The sequence below is a fragment of the Myotis myotis genome, unplaced genomic scaffold, assembly GCF_014108235.1.
Source record: "Myotis myotis isolate mMyoMyo1 unplaced genomic scaffold, mMyoMyo1.p scaffold_m19_p_4, whole genome shotgun sequence".
NCBI lineage: Eukaryota > Metazoa > Chordata > Mammalia > Chiroptera > Vespertilionidae > Myotis > Myotis myotis.
The window spans coordinates 65,340,467-65,365,481 of record NW_023416346.1 but is presented as its reverse complement, the minus strand read 5'-3'; the positions used below and the strand labels follow the sequence as shown (position 1 = coordinate 65,365,481).

At 39.0% G+C, this 25,015-nt stretch overlaps 1 pseudogene; it reads left to right on the top strand.

Annotated features, from left to right (window-relative positions):
* Positions 1 to 1,354: 1,354 nt before the first annotated feature.
* On the top strand, positions 1,355 to 15,144 carry LOC118653434 (annotated as a pseudogene).
* Positions 15,145 to 25,015: the final 9,871 nt, after the last annotated feature.

Genomic DNA, 25,015 nt, shown 5'->3' with positions numbered 1-25,015 from the left:
AAAATAATAATAATAATAAATTAATTAAAAAGTGAAAAGATAAAAAGTGTACAGATTGATGCTTTTTCAACAAATCTGATGAAGAAATAACATTATCAGGAACTAAAAACCCATTCTCAATTCCTTGGCTAGTCATTTCCTCCACTAAGTATAACCACAATCATTGACTCTAAAATAAAGGCTAGTTTTGCTTGTTCTTGAACTCCATAGATGAAATCACATAGTATTTACCATTTTTTGTCTTGCTTTTTTCACAGTTCTGAGGTTCATCCACATTGTTTATTACAGCTGTAAATCCTTACTCTTATTGCTATAAAGCACTGCACTGTATGACTATTCTACAATCTGTTGATCTATTCTATGTGCATTGGACATTGGGCGACATTCCTGGTTTTTGTTTGTTTGTTTGTCTTAAAAAAAATAGTGGTGCTTTGAAAATTCCAGTATCTTTGGTAAACATAGGTATGAATTTGTGTCGGGCATATATACAGGGTATGGCAAAAGTAGGTTTACAGTTGGGAGTACACAAAAGTATATTCTTGTATTATTATTTAATTACTGTATTATTTTCTATACAAATAACTATAAACCTACTTTTGCCCACCCCTATATATGCCTAAGACTAAAAGTGCTTGGTCTTTACTATGCATATGTTTAGTTTTATTATATACTAGCAAAAGAGCTTATAATAATTTACACTTCCACCAGCACTATATGTGAGTTCTGATTGTCTCTGTCCTTTTCAATACCTGATATCCATATTTTTATTTTGGCCATCCTGGTGAGTATGCATAGGGTTGCACTGTAGTTTTAATTTATATTTCATAGGTGTAGGTCTCCCTGTCATTTAAAGTCTCTGTTTTAACTACTGCAGTATGCCACCTCAAGGCCTCCGCTCCAAGTAGATATGCCTTGTTAGGGATCAAAAGAGGGGATGAGTATGCACACAGTAGTCTTAAGGGAAGACTTCCATGTCAAGTCAGCCTAATGGTGGACTAGGAATCTTCAGACCCCCTAGTCTTTGTGTAAACATAAACAACAAGACAATAACTAGAGAATGGCTAAAACCTGTCAGAGTTCTCAAAGATACTCAAAGGTCTACAGCAACCAAGCAAACGCCCAATCAAGAAAAAACCCACACATATATTGGTAGAATGCTTTGTGGCATTTTCACTTTCCTTTCCTTCATTCCCTCCTCTATCATGGCACAGTCTTGGTCTTGGGGAGGTAGAAATCTGGTTCCAAATTAGTGTCAAACCAGAGGAAGCAGAGAAGACCTTATTTGCAATGTTCTAACCTGACTGAGCATTGCCAGAAGAACTGGTCTCTGTTTTACCGAATTCAAAACTCAGTTATGGTAAAGCACCCTAACCTGGATCTCAGACTACAGAAAGGGATAGAAAGTGATGGGTATCAGCCACAAAAACTGCAACACAAGTACAGATTTGCAGATGTATGGGGCAGCAGAACACAGGTAAAGGCATATACACTAGACTAGACCATCGAAGTCTATCAGGGAAGATGGGGAGGGACAAACTCTTTGGGAAATCTAGACTTTCAAAAGCTGCAATGTATACAAGGGAATTGAAAACCCACACATAGGCCCAGGCACAATATATACTAAGAAAAGACTAAACCTACCACACATTCACCTGGGCTTTTCCCAAGACTCAAACCATTGCCAGCCAATAAAATAGAGGGCTATACTAATAGAGACAGTCTGCATAAAATGGTGAAGGTGGCTGTTTTTTCAAATGTCCAATTTTCAACAACAAAAAATCACAGCGCATTCAAAAAAAAGGAAGAAATAACCCCATCAAAGGAACAAATTAAATCTCCAGAAACTATCTCTGATGAAACATAGGCATTGGGCATAGTAGATAAACATGTGCCTTAAATATAAGATGTGTCTTAAATGTGCATAAAGAACTAAAAGGAAATAAAACCATGAACAAACTGAGAATTTTAACAAAGGAAAATTATAAAAAGGAACCAAATAGAAATTCTGGAGCTAAAAAAACACAGTAACTGGTTTTTAAAAAATCACTAGAGGTGCTCAAAAGTACATGTGAACAGGTGGTGTGTGTGTGTGGGAGAGAGAGAGAGAGAGAGAGAGAGAGAGAGAGAGAGAGAGAGAGAGAGAGAGAGAGAAAGGAAGGAAGGAAGGAAGGAAGGAAGGAAGGAAGGAAGGAAGGAAGGAAGGAAGGAAGAAAGAAAGAAAGAAAGAAAGAAAGAAAGAAAGAAAGAAAGAAAGAAAGAAAGAAAGAAGAAAAAGAAGGAAGGAAGGAAGGAAGGAAGGAAGGAAGGAAGGAAGGAAGGAAGGAAGGAAGGAAGGAAGGAAGGGAGGAATTGGAGATAGAACGTTTGAAAATATCAAGTCAGACAAGCAGAAAAAAATGAAGAAAGGTGAATAGAATATAAAGGACATATGGGACACCATCAAATTGTCATATTATGAGGATCTCAGAAGGAGGAAAGAGAAAAGGAAATATTATTTGAAGAAATCATAGCCAAAGCCAAAAATCTTCCAAAGTTGAAGAAGGAAAAGGACATAAATTCCAGAAGTTCAATGAATTCCAAGTGGGAAAAATCCAGACTCACAATAAAACAGCCTACTCAAACTGTCATAAGACAAAGAAATTAGAAAATAGTGAAAGCAGCAAAAGAAAGTGAGCCATCTCATGGGCCCCTCAGAGAAAAAATAAATAAACCATGGAGGCCAGAGGCAGTGGGATGATATTTTTAGAGTATAAAAAGAAGAAAAAACTTGGTCACCCAAAAATTCTATATCTAGCAACACTGTCTTTCAAAGATAAGGTAAAAATTAAGACACCACTAAATAAACAAAAGTTTTGGGAGTTCATTACTGTCATCCCTGTCCTATAAGAAATGCTGCTAGATTCCTGCAGGTTGCAGTAACACTACACAGAAACTTATTGCATATGAAGGCATAGTGATCTCTGCTAAAGATAAATATATAGATAAATAAACACCTCTGAACAGATTAAGGCCAGCATTACCCTGAAACCAAAGATGGACAAAGACACGACAGAAAATAAACCAACAGACCACTTTCCTGATGAATACTGATATAAAGTTGCTCACAAAATATTAGTATATTAGTAAATTGAATTTAGCAGCATAGTAAAAGGATTATGCACCATGATCAAGTGGGGTTTATTCCCAGAATTCAGGATGCTTAAACATATGCAACTCAATCAATGTAATACACAACACCAACAGATTGAAGAAAAAAACACAGTGATCTCAAATAATGCAGAAAAGTCTTTTGACAAAATTCAATACTTTCATGATATAACCACTCAACAAACTAGGAATAAAAGGAAAACTGCCCCAACATGATAAAGACCACATATGAAAAACCTAAAGCTATTAGCATGATCAGTAGTTAAAGACTGAAAGCTTTTACTCTAAGATCAAGAATAAGACACAGATGCCTATTTTTGTCACTTCTGTGTAAAAAAAACGCTACAACATGGCTAAACTTTGAAGACATTATGCTAAATGAAATAAGTCAGATGTAAAAGTAAAATATTATATGTACCACTTATATGAGGTACCTAGAAATAGCTAAATCTATACCGAATGAAAATAGAACAGTGGTTACCTACCAGGGGCTTGGTAGGGGAGGGAAGAAGGATGCATTATTTTAGTGGGTATATTGTTTCAGTTTGGGATGAGGAAATCATTCTGGAGGATAAAATTATAAATTTTATATTATGTCTATTTTACCAGGATAAAAAAAAAATACTTCCATGTCACAATGGTCACAGTCTCCTGGTTTGGACATACTTGCACCTGGTGATGGCACAAAGGCCAGCATGTGTGGGGTAGGGGAATTAATCTGGCTGACTAATCTTACCTTAAAACAGTGGTTCTCTCAACCTTGGCTGCACATTAGAATCACCTGGTAATCTTTCTAAAATCCTGATTTCTGGGCCTCATCCTCCAGAAATTCTGTTTCTTTGTTACTAATGTTGTGGCCCCACCCCATAACAAAGAAACAGAATTTCTGGGGGATGAGGCCCAGAAATCAGGATTTTAGAAAGATTCCCAGGTGATTCTAATGTGCAGCCAAGGCTGAGAACCACTGCCCTAAAAGAATAGCTGAGTGGGCCAATGACAATTTTAGTTATGATTCAAGTACAGTGGGGCCTTTACTTACGAGTGTCCCAACTAACGAGTTTTTTGAGATACCAGCTGACTCTCGGCCAGATTTTTTGCATTGAGTTGATAGAGTAATTTGAGTTAACGAGCTCCTTAATGATCTTGATTTTGGAACGAATTAAACTCGTAAGTCAAGGCCCCACTGTACCAGTATTATTAATGTGACATGTGGGATATTAAGTACCAAGCATTATAGTTTTGTATGAGGAAAGCAAAGGAAGAATTCCATCCAAAATTCGGCATATGGGCAATGGCATCTACTTCTCATAATAATGGTGGAATGAAATTTTAATAGAGTATTAAGGCACTGGACAGGTGGACTGTGGTTTAGAATAGGCTCAACTTGTAGCAGACAACTTGAATGCTAGGCACACAAAAAAGAAAAAAAAAGAAATTGAAGCCTATATATATACCAACTGAGAAGCTAGACATTGGGGATATTGACTGACTGGATGCTACATTGGGTCCCAGATCATAGCACATACTCAATTTTAGGCAATAAGATTTTAAGCCCCAGCTAAAGCCTTTGCTGTATTTTCTGTGTTCAGGTCTGGTGTGAGCCTGAGACCTCTGGCCCCATATCAATATATATAACTGGTTTGGTTATATATATCCTCATAGAACTGCCTATGGGGTGCCAAGAATATGGAAGTAAGATGGGATTGAAAGACTGACCTGACAGGATGCTTTTAAACTACCAGAAACCTACAGAAACTTACCAGTTAGAAGAATGTGCCAATGAACAGCCCATAGAGGCTAGAGAGCCATCCTAAACAATGAGATATTCACTCATTTGCTCTAGAAATCCAGATTGTTTGCCCTGATGGGGCTAGGAGAGCACAAAGTATCTAATTGACTATAAAACCCTGTTCTAAAATCTGGTGGTTTTTTCAAATATCAAAAGGAAAATGTACCTAAATAATACTTATATACATGCATTACACACACACATATGTCATCATCCAGCTTCCTTAAAATACAGATATTTTGTAGATTCATTGCACTTTTCCACTTTTGAAATAGATGGGTCAAAACAAAGACAGGTACAAAATAAAATTAATAAAGCATATACAGGTGTCCCAAAAATGTATATACACTTTAACAGCTGATAGCTCAGTTTTTAAAATCAAATGTATTTAATAAACACTGTCTTTATAATTATTCAAAGTGTGTGCATACATTTTTGGGACACCATATAATATGCTTAAAAAATACTTAACGAAAGTTTTCACAACGTTGGGCTGATAGAAATCATTTTTGTAAAAAGAAATTGAAACATTTGATACATTTGAAGAATGGAAAGAAAAAGGACTTATATCTAGTAAAACCAACAATCTAAATTATTATACATGGGACTTTGCCACCTTCAAATTTTCAAATATGTGTTACTTCTTTTTTTTATACGGTTTTTGTTTTTTCCCCATTACAATTGACATACAGTTTTATATTAGTTGTAGTTGTATAAGTAATTAGACATTTATATAAGTTAAATGTCTAAGTGGTCACCTCAATTAGGCTAGTATTAAGGTGATTTCTAACAGGAAAAACAAATGTAATAAGATAGCCACATTTTGCTAATCAAATGTAAAGTGTGTGTGGCAGTTAAAATGGAAATCATCTCAAATCTCCTTTCTCTTCCATGGAATCTGGGCTCAGACCCTAATTTGTCCATTACAGCAGACCAGCTGGAGTTGAGGCTGACTGGGTATAGTGGCAATTCATATTTGCATGCTCAAATATCAGCCTTGGAGGCTGCTTTAAGTTATTAGTAAGAAGCACAATGTTCTGACCTAGCCTGTTTGGATCAGTGGATAGATCAGTGGATAAAGTGTTGGCCTACAGACTAAAGGGTCCTGGGTTCAATTCTGGTCAAGGGCTTATATCTCGGTTGTGTCTCTCTCACATTGATGTTTCTCTCTCTGTGTCTCTCCCCATTCCTTCCACTCCCTTTAAAAATCAGTGGGAAAAAATATCTTCAGGTGAGGATTAACAAAAAACAAAACAAAAAGCACAATGTTCTTTTTTTTATCTTTTACCTTATTTTTCAAAGATAAATCTGAATGCACTACTTTTTTGAGGATTATGAAGACTGGAAGAAGTAAAATCAGAGTTTGATAAGAGACTGAGCTACTGCATGTGGGATATTGGTAATTTAGGGGTGTCGCCTCTGGGGAAAACAGTTCTCAAAGTGATTAGAGGCATGGAATGGGAGTAAGACTACCTGAATTGAAATCTCAATTCTGCTACTTATGAGATCTGTGACCTTTAGCTAGTCACACATCTCCATGTGCTTCAGTGTTCTCTTCTGCATTAGAGACGATAATGGCATTTACTTCATAAGGTTGTAGTGAGGACTAAATGATTTCTTGTGAAGATTTAATGAGCTAATACAGACAGAGCATTTAAGCAGTAGCTGGATGATAGTACTATATAAACATTAGCGATTATTATTACAGTTTTTAAAAAGCAATAAAATCAAAGGAAGAAGTCCAATGGTTTTTGCCAAGAAACCCAATTCAGATTTAGTCAGGTTCACACAATGCAGAGTAAAAATTACAAAGCACATACCATTATTCCTATTACCAGTTTAAGATCAAGTTGGTAAATTTCACTGTTGTACCGGTCGTGTTTACCTTTTGTTAGTTTCACAAATAGAGGTTAACAACTATTCCTGTCTAAATTGTATTAAATGAAAACTTTGCCATTACTGTGCAGCCTAAACGACTTTCTATGATAAAATTGAAGAATCAAAGTAAATATTACCTTTCCTTGGATAAACTCACAGTTGCCACCAATTTATCTTACAGCCCCATATGGGCTGGACCTTGAGGCCTTTTCACCAAAAGAACATACATTCCAACTATAAGCAGCTGCTTCTGACCAAGCCAGAGGTAGGCCAGAGCCGTGACTTCCCTCCCACCTCCCACCCCCGCTTTCTTTTGGGTACTAAATTACACAAGACACATTTCTTAATCAGAAAACAGACTAGCTTGTGGCTTGTTCTTTTGCATGTTGATTTCATTTAAATTGGCCTTCTTTAAAGCAATTTTAAAGCAGAACTGTCAACAAACATTTCAACACCATATTTACTGAAATCAAAAGATTTCCACAGCAAACATACTGGCAAATTTCTGGTGTTGAACAATTTTAATGTGAAAAAAACAAGCAGGAATAACCCCTCTAACACCTAAGTCTCAAAGTTAAATGTCATGGTTGCAGAAAATGTACACCAAGAAAGAACATTGCTATGGGAATCTGTAAAACAGACTTCAAGTTTTATCTCTGCTGGTAACACATTTCGGATATTAGGATTTTTCCATCAATTAAATTCTCCAACTCTACAGAGAAGTAAAATTCATTTATTCTAAACCATTCTCAACCTTGGCTGCACATTAGAATCACCTGGGAATCTTTTTAAAATCCTGATTTCTGGGCCTCATCCTCCGGAAATTCTGTTTATTACTAATGTTGTAGCCTCACCCCATAACAAAGAAACAGAATTTCTGGAGGATGAGGCCCAGAAATGAGGATTTTAAAAAGATTCCCAAGTGATTCTGTTGTGCAGCCAAGGTTGAGAACCACTGCTTTAGAACATTCTGTCAGCAGATTTAAGTATATTTACAGGGCATTTCCTAGAAACTGTAGTAGGTATTTTCACATGTTGTCTCTCATGGGTTCCTTTTTTTAAAAAAAAATCAAGGAACCTCTGTGGCTATATTAGTCTGGTAAGGCTGCCATACCAAAATACCACAGACTGGGTGGCTTAAACAATAAAAATGTATTTCCTTACATTTCTGGTGGCTGGTAAGTCCAAGGTCAAGCTGTCAGCAGGACTGGTTCCATTTTGAGGCCTTTCTCCTTGGCTTGCAGACGGGCACCTTCTCAGTGTGTCCTCCCACTGTCTGTGTTCTCTGCGTCCCACTCTCCCCTTATAAAGACTCCACTCATTGCATTAGGGCTCACCCATATGACATCATTTTACCTTAATTACCTCATTAAAGCCCCTACAGCTGGGCCTTGACTTACCAGAGTGTCCCGACTAACGAGTTTTTTGAGATACCAGCTGTCTGCTGATTTTTTGCACTGAGTTGATAGAGTAATTTGAGTTAACGAGCTCCTTAACAAGCTCGGTCTCAGAATGAATTAAAATCGTAAGTCAAGGCCCCACTGTATTTCCAAATTCAGTGACATTCTAAGGTACTTAGGAGTTAAGGCCTCAACATGTGAATTTTGGAGGTGAACACAATTCAGCTCAAAACAATGGTTTCTATAAACTTAATGTAGCATAACCAATTACAGTTTAACTTATTATAACAATCTGTTATATCTCCTTCCACTCCAGAAACTATGTACTCAACTCTTAAGCCAGCTCTGCTCCAAACCAAATGCACCTTTTTCTTTCATCTTTTTTGTTGTTGTTGTTAAATGTCTCTATTTTATTCCCTTTTCCTCTAACTTCCCTCATTTGTAATAAGAACTACTAGCTATTATAGAAAATGCTGAGCTCTTTAATCGTTCTCATAATCTCATGCTTTTCACAATGAGCAAGCAAGATAAATTTTAGTCAACCCATTTTACCAAAGTAAAAACTGAGGTTTAGAGAAGTGGAGTAACTCTCCCCAAGTCACAAAACAAATAATAGGGGATCTGAAGTTTGAACTCAGATCTGACTCTCAAATGTATTCCTTTAACAGTTAAATGTTCTTACTACTTAGGCCTGGCAGGAGTTTTCAATGGCTTAATAAGCATTGCTGGAGGAACACACGTAATGAGATAAGTGCTTTTTTGTTTTGTTTTAAAATATCAGGTGTCTCCCACTTTCTATTGTTGCAAATTTAATTAATATATTGAGAAAATAAATTATATTAGATGAGAACTGGGCTTGAGCTAAATGGAAACAAAAATCTTAAATGTTTTAAACACCTTCATCAAATTGGTCTTGTTATAAATTAAATATATTTATTCATCCTTTCTACTTACATATGCCTGAATCATTTGAATGTGAAATTAGGGCTTTTCCCCCATGAGCGCAGAGAATGACAGCAAATCTCTCATTAAGGCAGTACCCTTTATGTAAATTACAGCAGTGCCTTAGAAAACAACAGATGCCCTGAGTATAAACCCAAGGACAGAGGAGTAGATTGCAATTCTTCCAAGACCTTATTCATTTGTTCAGTAACTGCTTATTGAAACCACCCACACTCTCAGGACCTGTGGTAGGAGCCAGGAAGAGAACCATAAACAAGACAAGGAGTCTCTGCCTTCCTGAAATTTAGAGGCTAATAAGGGAGGAAAGCCATTAGTCAATGACCTACACAAACAGCGAAGTAGTTACAATTTTCATTAGGGAAAATATTTTGAGGGAAAATAAAACAATCTGGGCTGGGTACTTTGAGGGTCACAGACTGTTAGTGTCAGGCTGGCCCTGCATACAACTTCTTTCATCTATTAATTTCATTAACAGGCCAAGTATCTTGTGCATTGATAAAATGTTTATAGTTGTGTGAAAGACAAATAACAAGTTAGATTAAAACAAGTCTTTTAAAAAAATTCAAACATTAAAAAAACAACTTGGGTAAACAGAAAACTGGGAAGTTTATTCTGAGGGGATCAAGGAAGTTCTCCCTAAGAAAGCAATATTTAAGTTGAAACAAAGAGGAAGATAGGTGTTAGCTGGATAAAGGACAGTGCTGTGGGAAGAGCGGCCTTGACAAGGTCCTCAGGAGAGAAGGTACTCAGTCCTCTGAAGAGGCAGCGGATGGCCAGAGAGGCTCTAATGGAGTCCGAGTCAGGCAAGGGGCATGGCCCAGCCATAGAGGACCTTGTTGGTGAGAAGGAGGAATTGGAAAGAAATATATAACCTGGATAACTTTGGAAGGAGAGACTATTGTGTAACTTGTTACAAAAATAAACAAAGAAGCTGTATGATTACCATGGTAATGGAGCACCTTGTAATATATCAGTGGGAGACACATTTTGTTTGCCCCAGTGAGTATTGTTCTGTGAATCACTACAAAAGTAGAAAGGGATAGAATAAGGATGGTAACAACGACCAGAATGAAACCTTGTTATCATTATGGAAGCCTCAAAACAAAGCCAAGAAATTTGCTAAAAACGTAGATTTCAGGTGCTCTCACCACACACACACACAACAGTAACTATGTACGGAGATGGATATATTAATTAGCTTTATGGAGTAATCATTTCACTATGTATTTCAAATTATCAAAACATCATATTTTACACCTTACATATGTATAATGTGTATTTCTTTTTAAAGCTGAGAAAAGCAAAATGGCTCTCTCTGAGATTCGCAAAGCAGCCTGGTTAAAGAATATAATTAATTTTAAAAGCGACACTAATGAATTCAAAAAGTTTAGGGGACTTTTAAGATTGTAGCAAGTCTTGGAAATTCTGACTCTCTTTCCCATTTCCCTTTCCTTTCCCATTTCCTCCAGTCGTTTCTTCTTAAATGTCTGTTCTCACACAAAGACAAGAGTGAACAGAAGTCCACATTAAATGAGAGCTTAAAGGATTCAGATTTAAGTGCCAAAAAGAAAGGCAAATAAAACGTTCTGTTTGCAATTTCTTCTAAAAGGTAAAAAACATATATAAGTACCATTCTTCATTATCTGGAGTTATTCCTCCATGTGAAAAATCTTTATAAAACGCTAAAATAAATATGGGAGATTTTGATCTTTATGTTAAATGACAATGATTACATGTCAAAAAATAAAAATAAAAGAAGGCACACAAATGTGCAATGTGCAATCTTAACTTCTATAACATTAAAATTAATATCAATAGCTAACATTTGTTGAGTGTTTCTTGGGGTAGTAATATCTATTTTCTTATTCCATCCTCATATTTTACAGATGATGAAGACCTGAGGCACAGCATAATTAAATCACTTTCCCTTGGCTAATGATTGGGAGAGCAGCCCCCAAATACTTTGCCAAATACCCTGGGTGAGAACTAACACTTGTTAGAAATGTACTTGTTTTGTAGCTCTACTAAGTGGTTTATATATGTTACCTAATTTGCTCTCCATAAAAAACATTCTAAGATTGGTATTATAGTCTAAATATTTTTTATGAGAAAACTAAGATTCAGGATTGAACTGATAACTATTATATGATAAAGCAGGGATTCAAATCCCACTTACATATATACAACATACTAGCAGACACTACAAATTACCACAAATAAAGATGGATCCTGCTTGGCCAGCGTGGCTCAGTGGTTGAGTGAGGACCCATGAACTAGAAGGTCATGGTTCAATTCCTGATCAGGGCACATGCCTGGGTTGCAGGCTCAGTCCCCAGTGTGGGTTGTGCAGGAGGCAGCTGATTGATGATTCTCTCTCATCATTGATATTTCTATTCCTCTCTCTCCCTTTCTCCCTCTGGAAAAAAAAAAGACAGATCCTTTTAAGCCATGCCTTTCCCATATAAGAAAGGTAATCTATACGTATATATAAAAGCCTAAGTGACCATTACGACCAAATGACTGGAATGACAGGTCAACCAGTCGCTATGACACGCACTGATCACCAGGGGGCAGACACTCAATGCAGGAGCTGCCCCCTGGTGGTCAGTGCACTCCCACAGTCAACCTCCTGTGGCCCCTCTCACCCACCCCACCTGCCAGCCAACCTCCCCGGGTACCTCCCCCTGGCCAGCTGGCCCCCAATAGGCCTCGATTGCTGTCCAGACTGAGGGATCCCACAGCCAACCTCCTGTGGCCCCTCTCACCCACCCCACCTGCCAGCCAACCTCCCCGGGTACCTCCCCCTGGCCAGCTGGCCCCCAATAGGCCTCGATTGCTGTCCAGACTGAGGGACCCCACCCATGCACGAATTTGTTCACCGGGCCTCTAGTGTTACAATATTAATCGCAGCCCTGGCTTCATCCAGAAGGTCAACCAGAAGGACGTCCGGAAGGTCGTTCGGCTGTCTGGTCTAATTAGCATATTATGCTTTTATTATTATAGATAATAGAAATAATACACTGAATCGAAAATATGTATCCCATATTCACTGCAGCATTATTTACAATAGCCAAGACATGGAAATAACCCGTCTCCGTTCGATGAATGAATGGATAAAGAAAATGTGGTATACATCTATACAATAGAATATTATTGAGCCATACAAAAGGAAACCCTGTCATTTGTGACAACATTGATGAACCTTGAGGGCATCAGATAAAGATCAATACCATATGATCTCACTTATATGTGGAAACTACAACAAAGAAACAAAACAAAAAACAAACCAACACCAAACTCATAGATACAGAGCACAAACTGCTGGTTACCAGAGTCAAAGGGATGAGGGCGTGAGTAAAATGCATGAAAATGGTCAAAAGGTATGAATTTCCAGTTATCAAATAAGTCATGGGGACATAATGTACAGCATGGTGACTATAGTTAATAATTCTGTATTGACATATTCAAAAGTTGCTAAAAGAATAGATCTTAAAAGGTCTCATCAAAAGAAAAAAATTATAACTGTGTGATGATAAATGTTAACTACTTATTGTGGCAATCATTTCACAACATATGCACATCAAATCATTATGTTGTACACTTGAAACTAATGTTCTATGCCAATTTTATATCAATAACACGGGATTTTGTTATTAGAGATAAGCAAGTTAGTGACCTCAAAAATCTTTTGGCACTAAAGCATAACTAAGGTAAATTTTAATAAGGAAAGATAAACCCAGAGCAGTGGCTTTTAGCCATTTTGGTCATGGTCATACATACACACACACACACACACACACACACACACATATAATTTTAAATACAGCTTAATGTAGTTCATGGGTACTCAGAAGCCCATCTAGTGGAACTACTAATGAGGAACCCGAGAAGCTAGGGCAAAGCACATGAAATTGTGGCACTGAAAGATGAGAATGTACATTTTCAAAACCATCTCTCTTCCAGTTCAGTTTTCCCTAATGCCTATCCCATTATAAATGATTTATCCAAGCAGAGGTTATAATAGGTCACCATTCATTTTTCTTACATTTCTATCACATATTTTTAGACTCCTATTATGTGTAAGGTGCCATGTTGAGCTCTGGAGATATTAAGGCACATGACATAGTCCCTCCCTTAACGTTCAGGGATGAAATATCTCACACACACACACACACACACACACACACACACACACAGCCACAAACAAAGATAGAGACCAAGAGAGAAATAGAGATTAAAAGAGATAAAGAGAAGCAAGCTAGCACCACAGCTTGCTATTGGCACCTGTAGGTCACTTGTTATCTAACAAGGGTGAGGGAGGGTTTCAGTGTTCACGTACATTTGGACAGCAAATAAGACTTTCACACAAAAAAAAATGGGCATATGCATTATAAAAATTTAACTGGCATTATTCATAGTATGTGTATGGCAGCAGGCATCGTACACAATTACATGAGTCAGGGCTGGGGACAAGGAAAACAATTGGAAAAGTATCATAACAGTTAAAAAAAAAAGTTGGGGGTGGGGCATGAACTACTGCGGTAGCCCTACAACTGGAAAGGAGAGGACAGATGAGAGAAGAGTAGAATCAACAGACATTAATGAACGAGGAATGTTATAAAGGTGATGGACTTGAGGGTCCCTAGCTCTTGAGCCATTTTGATTGAGAGAATGGTGAGATTAGGTCTAAAAAGAAGCTACTTTTATGAACTCCACTTTGGGGCTGTAGAATTTGAAATACCAGCAAGAGATGCCAAATAGAGGCATGTGGCAGGCAACTGTAAATTCAGTAACTCTATTTGGGAGGGGTTTTGAATCTGCTGGCACCCATAGGCACTTTTTCATTTACTGAACCCAATCATATGCCAAGTGCTATACAAGGCACTGAAGAAACAAAGAAACAAAGATAAATATGACACATGTTGCCTTCAGATATTTGGAGATGTGTGGTAGCTGGTCTTCAGGATAGCCATCATTAATTCCTTTCCTCCCTATAATGCAAGCATGTCAAACTTACAGCCTGCAGGCCACATGCTGCCCACAACGAATTTTTGCAGCCCAGCCAATATAACAGTATGTAAGAAACGTTTTAATAAAAATTTCATAACAATTCTTACAATATCCTGTTACACATAATTATTAATAATGAACTACAACATTCGCTAATGACTGATTACTATAATCATGTTGCATTCATTTCCCTTAAGCGCATGTGCAGGTGCACCATTTCTCTCCACTAATACTAGCAGTAAATATTTTAGTAGCCAATTGCCACATCATTGGTCTTGAACTGACTTGTTTGGTGTGCACAACAGGAAATATTTCGCTTGCGGAGAAAAAGAAAGCCACTGCGCCCGCTCCCGAGGAAGAGATGGACGCAGTAAGCAGGCGCTGGCGGCGGAGCCCAAGGCCAAGGACCCCTTTGCTCACCTGCCCAAGAGTACCTTTGTGTTGGACAAATTCAAGCGCAAGTACTCCAACGAGGACACGCTGTCGATGGCACTGCCATACTTTTGGGAGCACTTTGATAAGGATGGCTAGTCCCGGTGGTACGCGGAGTACCGCTTCCCTGAAGAGCTCACCCAGACCTTCATGAGCTGCAACCTCATCACTGGAATGTCCCAGCGGTTGGACAAGCCGAGGAAGAACGCCTTTGCCAGTGTCATCCTCTTTGGAACCAACAACAGCAGCTCCATTTCTGGAGTCTGGGTCTGCCGAGGCCAGGAGCTCGCCTTTCCGCTGAGTCCAGACTGGCAGGTGGACTATGAGTCATACACGTGGCGGAAGCTGGATCCCGGCAGTGCAGAGACCCAGACGCTGGTGCGAGAGTACTTTTGCTGGGAGGGGGCCTTCCAGCAAGTGGGCAAAGCCTTCAATCAGGGCAAGATCTTCAAGTGAACATCGCTTGCCCTCACTGAGCTGCCTGCACTTGCCCTCCTGGGCGCTGGGGGTCATTAAAGGAAACTGAACATCAAAAAAAAAAAAATAGGTTTATTTGCGTTACGCTTATTAATTTGTGCAGTTATTCAGTGTCTGGTAAGTTAATGTTCAAGAAAAAATATTAATTTTTATTAAAATGTTCTATTATTTTATATTAATGATGACTCATTTATTTCAGCCCTTTGTATTCAGCATATATCTATCAAAATAAACGTACATTTCTATGAAAATTAAAGCTTTTGTTTTTTTGCGGCCGACATAAACTTAAACCTTGTTTATTTGGCCCATGTTAGGCTTTGAGTTTGACATGCTTGCTATAATGTTTATGCCATCCCCTGATTGAAAGGTGGAGTCTATTTCTTCCCTTCTCTTGAATAGAGCTTGGCTTAAAAACTTGCCTTACCGCCTGGCCTGTGTGGCTAAGTGGTTGAGTATTGATCCATGGACCAGGAGGTCACGGTTGGATTCCTGGTTAGGGCACATGCCCGGGTTGTGGGCTGGATCTCCAGTAGGGGGCATACAGGAGGCAACCGATCCACGATTCTTATCACTGATGTTTCTATCTCTCCCCCTCGTCTCCCCTCCTCTCTCTGAAATAAAAACATTTAAAAAGAAAACTTTCTTTACCAATTGAATGTGGGAGAAGTGAATTTCTAGGAGTTCTAAGTTAGGTCATAGGAAGTCTGGGCCTCTGGGAACACTTGCTCTGGGAAAACCAGCTGCCATATAAAAAGTCTGATTAGTCTGAGGCTATCATACTGTGAGAAACCCAAGACATATGGAGAAGTCCTGCAAAATAAGACACCATTTGAAGAAGAAAGAGAAACCAAAGAGTACAAGACAGATATCTGTGTGAAGAAGCATTTTGTAAGTAGGTTCTCCAGCATTAGCTGCCCAGATTTCTGCCATGTCAGAAAGAGTTGAACAACCCAGCCAAGCTCTTGCCAAATTTCTGATTCACAAATTCATAAAATAAACTACTATGACTGCACACAGCATCTACTACTACCGCTGCTGCTAATAATAATAACAATATTGTTGTTTTAAACCACAATAAACCATTATGTTTTGGAATATTTTTTAACGCAGCAATAAATATTAAGAACAGAATGTGCGAGTAAACTAGATGCCACAGTATACTCGTAGAGGCAGGCATGTAGGAATAACAGTGTGATACATGCAATCTCTTTACCTGAAAGAGAACACATGGAGACAAGAAAAGGTGACCCCCCAAAAACCACCTTTGTTTTAAAGGACACACAAAAACAAGTTTATATTAGCAAGCTATTCTAGGCACTTATAGATTATACTAGAGGCCCGATGCACAAAATTCATGCAAGTGGGTTCACTCAGCCCGGCCTATGCCCTCTTGCAATTCGGGACCCCTTGAGGGATGTCCAACTGCTGGTTTAGACCCCTCACTCCTAACTGCCGCCTGCTTGCTTCTTACTGCTTGACTCGTTGCTCCTTAGTGCTGCCATGGAAGCAGTAGAGGCTCCCGCCACCACCGCTGCACTCACCAGCAGTGAGCCCATCTTCTGGCTGAGTGGCACTCCGCCTGTGGGAGTACACTGACTACCAGGGAGCAGCTCCTGCATCGAGCATCTACCCCCTGGTGGTCAGTGTGCATCATAGCAACTGGTCATTCTGCCATTCAGTCAATTTGCATATTATAATTTTATTATATAGGATAATATTAAAGAAATATATTTCACTCAATTAATTTATTTACTTTCATTCAGTTTCATTTCTGCAATAAAGGCAGGCAGTATTCAAAGGGAAATGACAAACTATCACCACCGTTCCAGAGCAGAGTTGATTATGGCAATTTACGGTGTGAATGCCATTTATGAGTTACATTTCCAGTCAATAACAATACAGTGGGAAGATATGTACAATCCATGGCAATTTGAAGACAAATTAGGTATAAATAGTTTCAATTAAGCTTATATAGATCTAACTATGATAGAAGTTGTCTTTATTTTCCTGAAAATGTGCTTATGAATAGGTCAGTTCTACTATATGAAGCACAATAAGATTAGTAACATAATTGCCTAGAAAATGATACACAAAGCATGGTCAATAAACAGTAAGTCAATACTGTATATAAAAAAGGGACAAGGACATCGTAGTCTCTGTTGTTCCCTGTACGGTTAGCATCTGTCTTAATGTGCGATAAATTAGTATTGCTTTATTATTTTCCACAAGCCCATTTCATTCTTTAAAAAACAACAACAACACAGTCCAGAGTGGTTATGAGTATTTTTTAAATGCCAATCTTTACCCCAAAGGTTGTCTGTGATTTATCTTAATAAATCAAGGCACAATCTTCTGAAGAACACAAGAATCTAAAAGAAAAGCCTTCTGATAACATGGATTTATTTACAAGGAGCAAGGAAACAAATGCATTGTCAAGCTACCCACAAACCTTTCTGGACAAGTCCCTGTGTTAATAAGTGTCATCTGTACTTGAATATTTTCTTTAAAAGATAAGTCATTCCTGGCCAATTTCACTCAGCGGTTAGAGCAACGGCCCTGGGACAAAATGTCATGGGTTCAATTCCTGGTCAAGAGCATGTACCTAGGTTATAGGTTCAATCCTGGCCCCGGTCCAGATGCATGCAGGAGGCAACCAATCAATGTATGTCTCTCACCTCTCTCTCTCTCTCTCTCTCTCTCTCTCTCTCTCTCTCTCTCTCTCTCCCTCTCTTCCAATCTCTCTGAAAATCAATGGAAAAATATCCTTGCGGGGGGATTAACAAAAGAGAAGAGTAGTATCCAACAATGTCCAGAGGTGGGTTGGTAAAGGGCTCAGACTTTTTCTGGCTACTGAGGAATCAGATTAAGATGTTTACTGAAGGATTATTTAAACTCATTCCTATTGTTAATAATCAAGTCAATCGACCTTTAATTTTAAACTCCTTTATATACAAAGCAAAGAGATCTGAAGTGAGTAGTAATATTATTAAGCCTATTTTTCCTGTACCATCAAAGATACATATCTTACCTGAGATTTCTCTCACCTCTATGTACTGATCTATCATCCAACTGGTTCAGGGCCTCTCTTTCTTGTTGATAGGAAGGTTCTCTTTTGTGCATCTGCCAACTCTTCTTTAAAGATCTCAATCATTCCTATCTCCCTATTACCTTCCCCCCTTTGAATCCAGAAAACCCTGGGGTGTCTCTGTCAGCAACCTGAATCAAAGAAATGTAAGCCATATCAATAAAGCCATACTGCATTTAGTTTAAGAAAAATTAAGAGAACCTATTTCAAACTCTAAAGTCATTTCCACTTCAGAGGCACAAGTAATGTGTCACTGGCTCCAGTGCCAATCTGTGATAAGCCTATCTATTTTAGCCATCCTGTGAATTCTGAGCCCTTAATCCCCCAGCATCTAGGATCTTCAATAAGGAAATGTCAAGGGAAGGAAATAAAGGGAGTCAAATAAGACTGACAGAGGGAAACACATAAAAACTAGCATATGCGAGGACTTGAAAAAGGAGAGTGGAAGATAGGGGGAAAAGAAGAGAGAGTATTTCAAGGAAGGGTGTTGATGGAGCTAAGGAAGACAGCTTTCAACAAGAGAAAAACCTTAGCAGTGTATAATCAGAATGCTATCAAACCCCAAAAGCCAAATTCTAAGCTGCACATTTTCTATATCAATCATCATTCATAAAGTTATGATTTCTCTTTACTTATGTAAGAAACATTCAACTGGGAATGGCATCCTGAGGCATAGTATGACAGTGTATAGTAAAACTGTGAGGTATGCACAAAATGACACAAGGTTAAGCCAAACAAATATTGTCATTTAATATTATTCACTATCAGAAAACAAAAGTGTTTTTTTTTTTTCCGTTCTTTATGTGATAGTCCTTAATCCCTTCCAAAAAGGGGTGTGACGTTCTGTAGATATTTCAGGCCGTTATTTGATGATCATTTTCTTTGTTCCACAGATTGAAAAAAGCTTTAAATATTTCCCTTTCAATGAATCTTTCTAAATTATGGATTAAGCACTAAATTTTAAGTTTGAGAAACAAAATGGAATGAAATAGACATATAGAAGTGTTCCCTAGACCGCAGAAAGGGTATTACAGTAGAATGCTTATAATAAAGCATGAATTGTCCTCACACATTCTTTCCTCGGCATAAACAATGAACTTATACATACCTAACTGTAAGGAAGTGATCTCTCAAGTTACATTTTTCAGGAAATGTTTGTCATGAGTGCGTTACTTAAAGTAGTACAAAGAAAAGAGGTAATTAACTGCTTCCCGTATCTGCAGATAAAATTGAAGAGAAGCAACTTAAAGTACATGAAATAGGAAAGGAGCTTCTGGTTCTAGTCCTAGTTCTGTCACCAATTAGCTGCCATCATGAGTAAACCACTTCCTTCTCTAGGCCTAATTTTTCTCCTCTGTCATTATGTCATCATAAAGGTTCTTCCCAGCTCCAACTTGTTTACAATGAACACATTACAAAGATTACAAATAGATTTGGGCATTAGCATATGATTGAAGTTTGATCATGTTTACATCATGGACTTACTTGGGTGAGAACTAGAAATTCTGTGTCATCCTAAATGTAATTCATCTAAGAACCCTGGTACAGGGAAGCAGGGTTTTGCCCCTTCAAAATATGTCTCCTTGGCAGGAGATCATTTTAGGCTGATTGTTTTTAAGAAACAAAAGGCTCTGGAAGAGCATTTTACCTCCCTCGTAACTGCTTAAAGGAATTTAGCTAGCGGGCCTATCCCAGGAAGAAGAGCTATCACCAGAGATAACCACAGAGAATACGGCTACCTGTGGAGGGGGGATTTGGCAGGGCTTGGAGACCACAGGCCTCTCTACATTCCATTGTCTCTACATGGCCCAACAAACATTTATCATCTCCATATAAAATGCTTTCCTTTTGAAGTCCCAGACTCGTACCCCTTTTTTCTTGGGTTCAGAAAGGCAAATAGGCCCCAATTGCTTGACCATCTATGGACCTCATATTCTTATGAAGCCCCATATATAGAAAATTAAAAATTTATCCTGTTAATCTCTTATGTCCATTTAATTCTCAATGCAGCCAGAGAGCCTAGAAGGGTAGAGGAGAATCCTTCTTCCAGATAACAGCCACAGAGGGTCAATTTTGCTTTTCTAAGATTTTCTCCCTCCAATTTTTAAAAATATTTTTTTATTGATTTCAGAGAGGAAGGGAGAGGGAGAGAAAGATAGAAACATCAGTAATGAGAGAGAATCATTGATCGGCTGTCTCCTGCACACCTCTACTGGGGATCAGCCCACAACCCCTATTGGGAATCAAACTGTGACCTCCTGGTTCATAGGTCAGCACTCAACCACTGAACCACGCCGGCCAGGCTCTGACACCAATTTTAAGTGATTATCACATTAGCAGTGGTTCTCAACCTTCTGGACCTTTAAATACAGTTCCTCATGTTGTGACCCAACCATAAAATTATTTTCGTTGTTACTTCATAACTGTAATGTTGCTACTGTTATGAATCATAATGTAAATATCTGATATGCAGGATGGTCTTAGGCGACCCCTGTGAAAGGGTCATTCGACCGCCAAAGGGGTCGCGACCCATGGGTTGAGAACCGCTGCATTAGAGTAAATGTATAAGAAATTTCCCAAATTCATAAAATCTCTCTTTAACCCAAAACATTGGCAAGAGATCCAAGAGTGAGCAAAAGCCTCGTGTTTTTAGCTTCCCCCCTCCCCACAATGGATTGTTTTTCCATCTCTAATTTGACTTAACAAAGTAGTCAAACATCCATATTATCTGGTGCAAATTGTTCTGTATGGAACACTGCAGATGCATATCCAGAGCTGGTCTTGGCAATTTTGAATGAGAAATACATGGAAAATAATACTATGTTTTCATTAAAAGAGATGGGATATATCTTTGAGTTAACTGCCTTTTGTAATTAGTGATCTTGTACAACAATAAAGAATAATACTATTTCTCTGAGTATACTGACAAATAGCCATATCTAAATGACACAATATCTCCAGCTGCTAAAAACCACTGGAGATAATGTTTCTTGGAAAAGGCATTTTTTAAACTACTTTCAACCCTTTAGAAAATATTTTATAATGATCAGCAATTCCAGAGTTTATTTTTCCTTGTTATCTGTGTTTGCTCATATGGCAAAGATCAGCCCCGGAATTTTTGCTGGTTTTGCTTCATTTTCAGGTAAACATTTCCCGATAAGAAGGTTATGACACCTCTGCTCAATTTCTCTTAAACAGTGGGAAAATTCAAAATAGTGCAGTCATCATGCTCTCTCCCTATCAGTGAAATAACCTTGCATTATACCCACTGCCCAAGACTGATATTTCATTGTTGAGAACTTAGGTACTGCTTTGGTTGCGGGCACATCCCCAGTAGGGGGTGTGCAGGAGGCAGCTGATCAATGTTTCTCTCTCTCTCATCGATGTTTCTAACTCTCTATCCCTTTCCCTTCCTCTCTGTGAAAAAAAAAAATCAATAAAATATATATTTTTAAAAAAGAAGAACTTAGGTACTTTCTTTCAGGCTATGTTAGGTGAATAACATATGGTTCTGAATCCCAACTGCCATTTACTAGCTGTGTAACCATGGGCAAATCACATCCTCTCTGAGCTTCTGTAGCAGAGTTTGTAAATGAGATAATAACAGGAATACCTCATTGGAACATTGCAATGATTATACATATAAGCTAATATTACAAATTTCCTGCCACAGAACAGGAACTAAATACAGAATAGTTGTTAATAATAAGTCTGGAATGTCATCCAAATTACATTTCTTTTCCCACTAATAAAGATGTTTTTGCATATAGATTGTTTCTCACTTCCTCATATTTCCTGCCTATCAGACATGTGGTCAGATCAAATACTATTTTTTTTCCTCAACAAAGCCACACAAAATACTGCTACTGCTTATATGCTAAACTATTAAAATGTACACTATTTAAACCAGCGCAACAAATGTTAAGATATCATTAAAGACTATAGTTTGTGCACATATTATACTTTTACAAGAGTCCCGGTGCACAAAAATTTGTGCACTCAAGGGGGTGTGTGGGGGGGGGTCCCTCAGCCCGGCCTGTGCCCTCTTCCCGTCTGGGACCCCTCGGGAGATAACGACCTGCTGGCTTAGGCCTGCTCCCGGGTGGCAGAGGGCAGGCCCAATCCCTAGGTGCAGCCCCTGGTCTGGCTCAGAGCAGGGCCTATTGGGGAGTTGGGGCGCCACCCCCTGTCATGCACAGAGCAGGGCGGATCGGGAGGTTGTGATGCCACCCTCAGTCACGCTCAGGGTAGGGCTGATTGGGGGGTTGGGGCACCACCCCCTGTCACACTCAAGGTAGGGTCGATGGGCAGGTAGCGGCGCCACCCCCTGTCACGCACAGAGCAGGGCCAATCAGGGGGTTGAGGAGCTCCCCCCTGTCACTCACAGAGTAGGACCAATAGGGGAGTTGGGGCACCGCCCCCTGTCACACACATAGCAGGGCAGATCAGGGGGTTGGGGCACAGCCCTCTATCACCCACAGAGCAGGGCCAATCAGGGGGTTGGGGTGCTGCACCCTGTCACACACAGAGCCGCAGAGTGATCATGGGGTTGGGGAGCTCCCCCTATCAGGCACAGAGCAGGGCTGATCAGGGGGTTGGGGCGCCTTCCCCTGTCACGAACAGAGCAGGGCGGATAGGGAGGTTGTGGCCCCGCCCCCTGTCACACACAGAGCCGCAGGGTGATCAGGGGGTTTGGGCGCTGCCCCCTGTCACACTGATCCCAGTGCCGGAGGCCTCGCGACTCCGCTGATCCCAGTGCTGGGAGGCATATTACCCTTTTACTATATAGGATAGAGGCCTGGTGCACGGTTGGGGGCAGGCTGGTTTGCCCTGAAGGGTGTCCTGCATCAGGGTGGGGGGTCCCCACTGGGGTGCCTGGCCAGCCTGGGTGAGGGGATGATGGCTGTTTGCAGCTGGTCACACACCCTTCAGTGTGGGGGTCCCCACTGGGGTTCCTGGCCAGTCTGGGTGAGGGGCTGAGGGCTGTTTTCAGGCTGGCGGGTGACTGAAGCTCCCAATCGCTCCTTTCTTTCTTCTTCTTTTTTTTTTTTATTCTGGGCCAGCTTTAGCTCTGAGGCTCCAGCTCTTAGACATCCGCTGCTGAAAGCAGGTTTCTGGCCTTTGTTTACCTTCTGTATTTGAAACAATGTTGTGATCCTGCTGGCTGAAGCCCTGCGACTAAAGCAGGTTTCTGGGGTTTTGTTTAGCTTCTATATTTGTAACATAGTTGCTTAGAGTTGCAGCTCAGAGGCCGGCAAGGCAGGCGGGGAACGTTGGAGTCCTCCGTCACTGAAGCAAGCAAGCCTCATGTTCGCTTCCAGCTGCCTGGCTGCCGGGCGCCATCTTGGCTGGCAGTTAATTTGCATATCTCCCTGATTAGCCAATGGGAAGGGTAGCAGTCGTACACTAATTACCATGTTTCTCTTTTATTAGATAGGATATGTTTTTTTTTTCAAGTAAATTCTATCTCCTCAAAATGACCAATAAAATTTCAATAAGTCTTTCTTTTTCCTTTTATTTCCATTCGGGATATAACATAACTTTTGCTAGAAAAAATGCCTTTTAGCACTACAATTTGAAATAGACCATCTACTCAATGGAGATAAATGGAAAGCCTAGGCTTATATATGAAATGAGAGAAACAGTGTTTGTTCTTTTATCCCTTCCAATTCTTTTTGAAACTTTCATATATATATATATATGACAGCTGGCATGCACACTAACATATATATATGACAGCTGGCATGCACACTAACAGTTGTAAATATTTGCGTTCTCAACCTTCATTCCACAGTTTTTACAATTTTCACAAACCATCACATTTTAATATCATGGAATCCCTCTGAGAACAGCTTCATCTTAAGTCTGCATATATGCAGTTGAAGTAATGTGCTAGCTACTGAGACCAATATCTGTAGTGAAATTTTCATATAAACTCTTCTCAGTGTTACTAGGGAAATATATACAATGAACTATTTTGTCATGAATTTGCTATTGCTCATGATGAAATTTCTTAGTGTTTCTCTATGACTATTAGAAAGTTAAAGCTAAGACATTAAACAATTGTACAGGGAATCTGATATCTGATCAAGTTATTTTTATTGAGATGAAATATCTTAAAGATGACCAGTGAACCAAGATTTTAAACATGATTTTTCTCTTAAGGCTAAATGGACATTTATCAAATGCTTATTAAAACAGCTTGAGAAGCAGAAGAAAAATTATGAATCTCTCATGAAGAAGGATTGCATTTTTTCTTCTTTTAACAGAGTAACATTCATCATTTCACCCATCCTCTACTACACTCCTGTTTCCTGTTTAATTGATGCCTTTGGATTTGGTATTTTTGCTTAGTCATCCTATCTATCAAGTAAGATGAATGAAATCAATACTCCTACAGGGAAAATGAGTTCACTAATATTTACATTTATTTTCTTCCTTTCTTTCTTTTCCTACCATAATCTGTTACATACTACATCTCTTTCAAATGACTCTACAATGCTTTCTGGTTAACAATGAATCAATGGAATTTTTAACCATTCTTTCCATTACACAGTTGAAATCCCTTATTAATGGCAATGCTGTAGAACAAAGAGAAAAACCAATACAGGGAGCTTTGAAGAGAAATGATATGGACAATATTAGTGGCTTATCGAAAACAAATTAGGACAGACTAGAGTTTTAACAAGTGATTACATGAAATGAATATGTGATTTAACTTTTAAAGGTGATGCCACTGTTTCCTAAATAAATTCTTATTGTTGCAATTTATTTCCCTCACATTAAAATTGGCTTCTGTGGCTGCAAATTGACATTATCTTTGTAAGGTTGTTT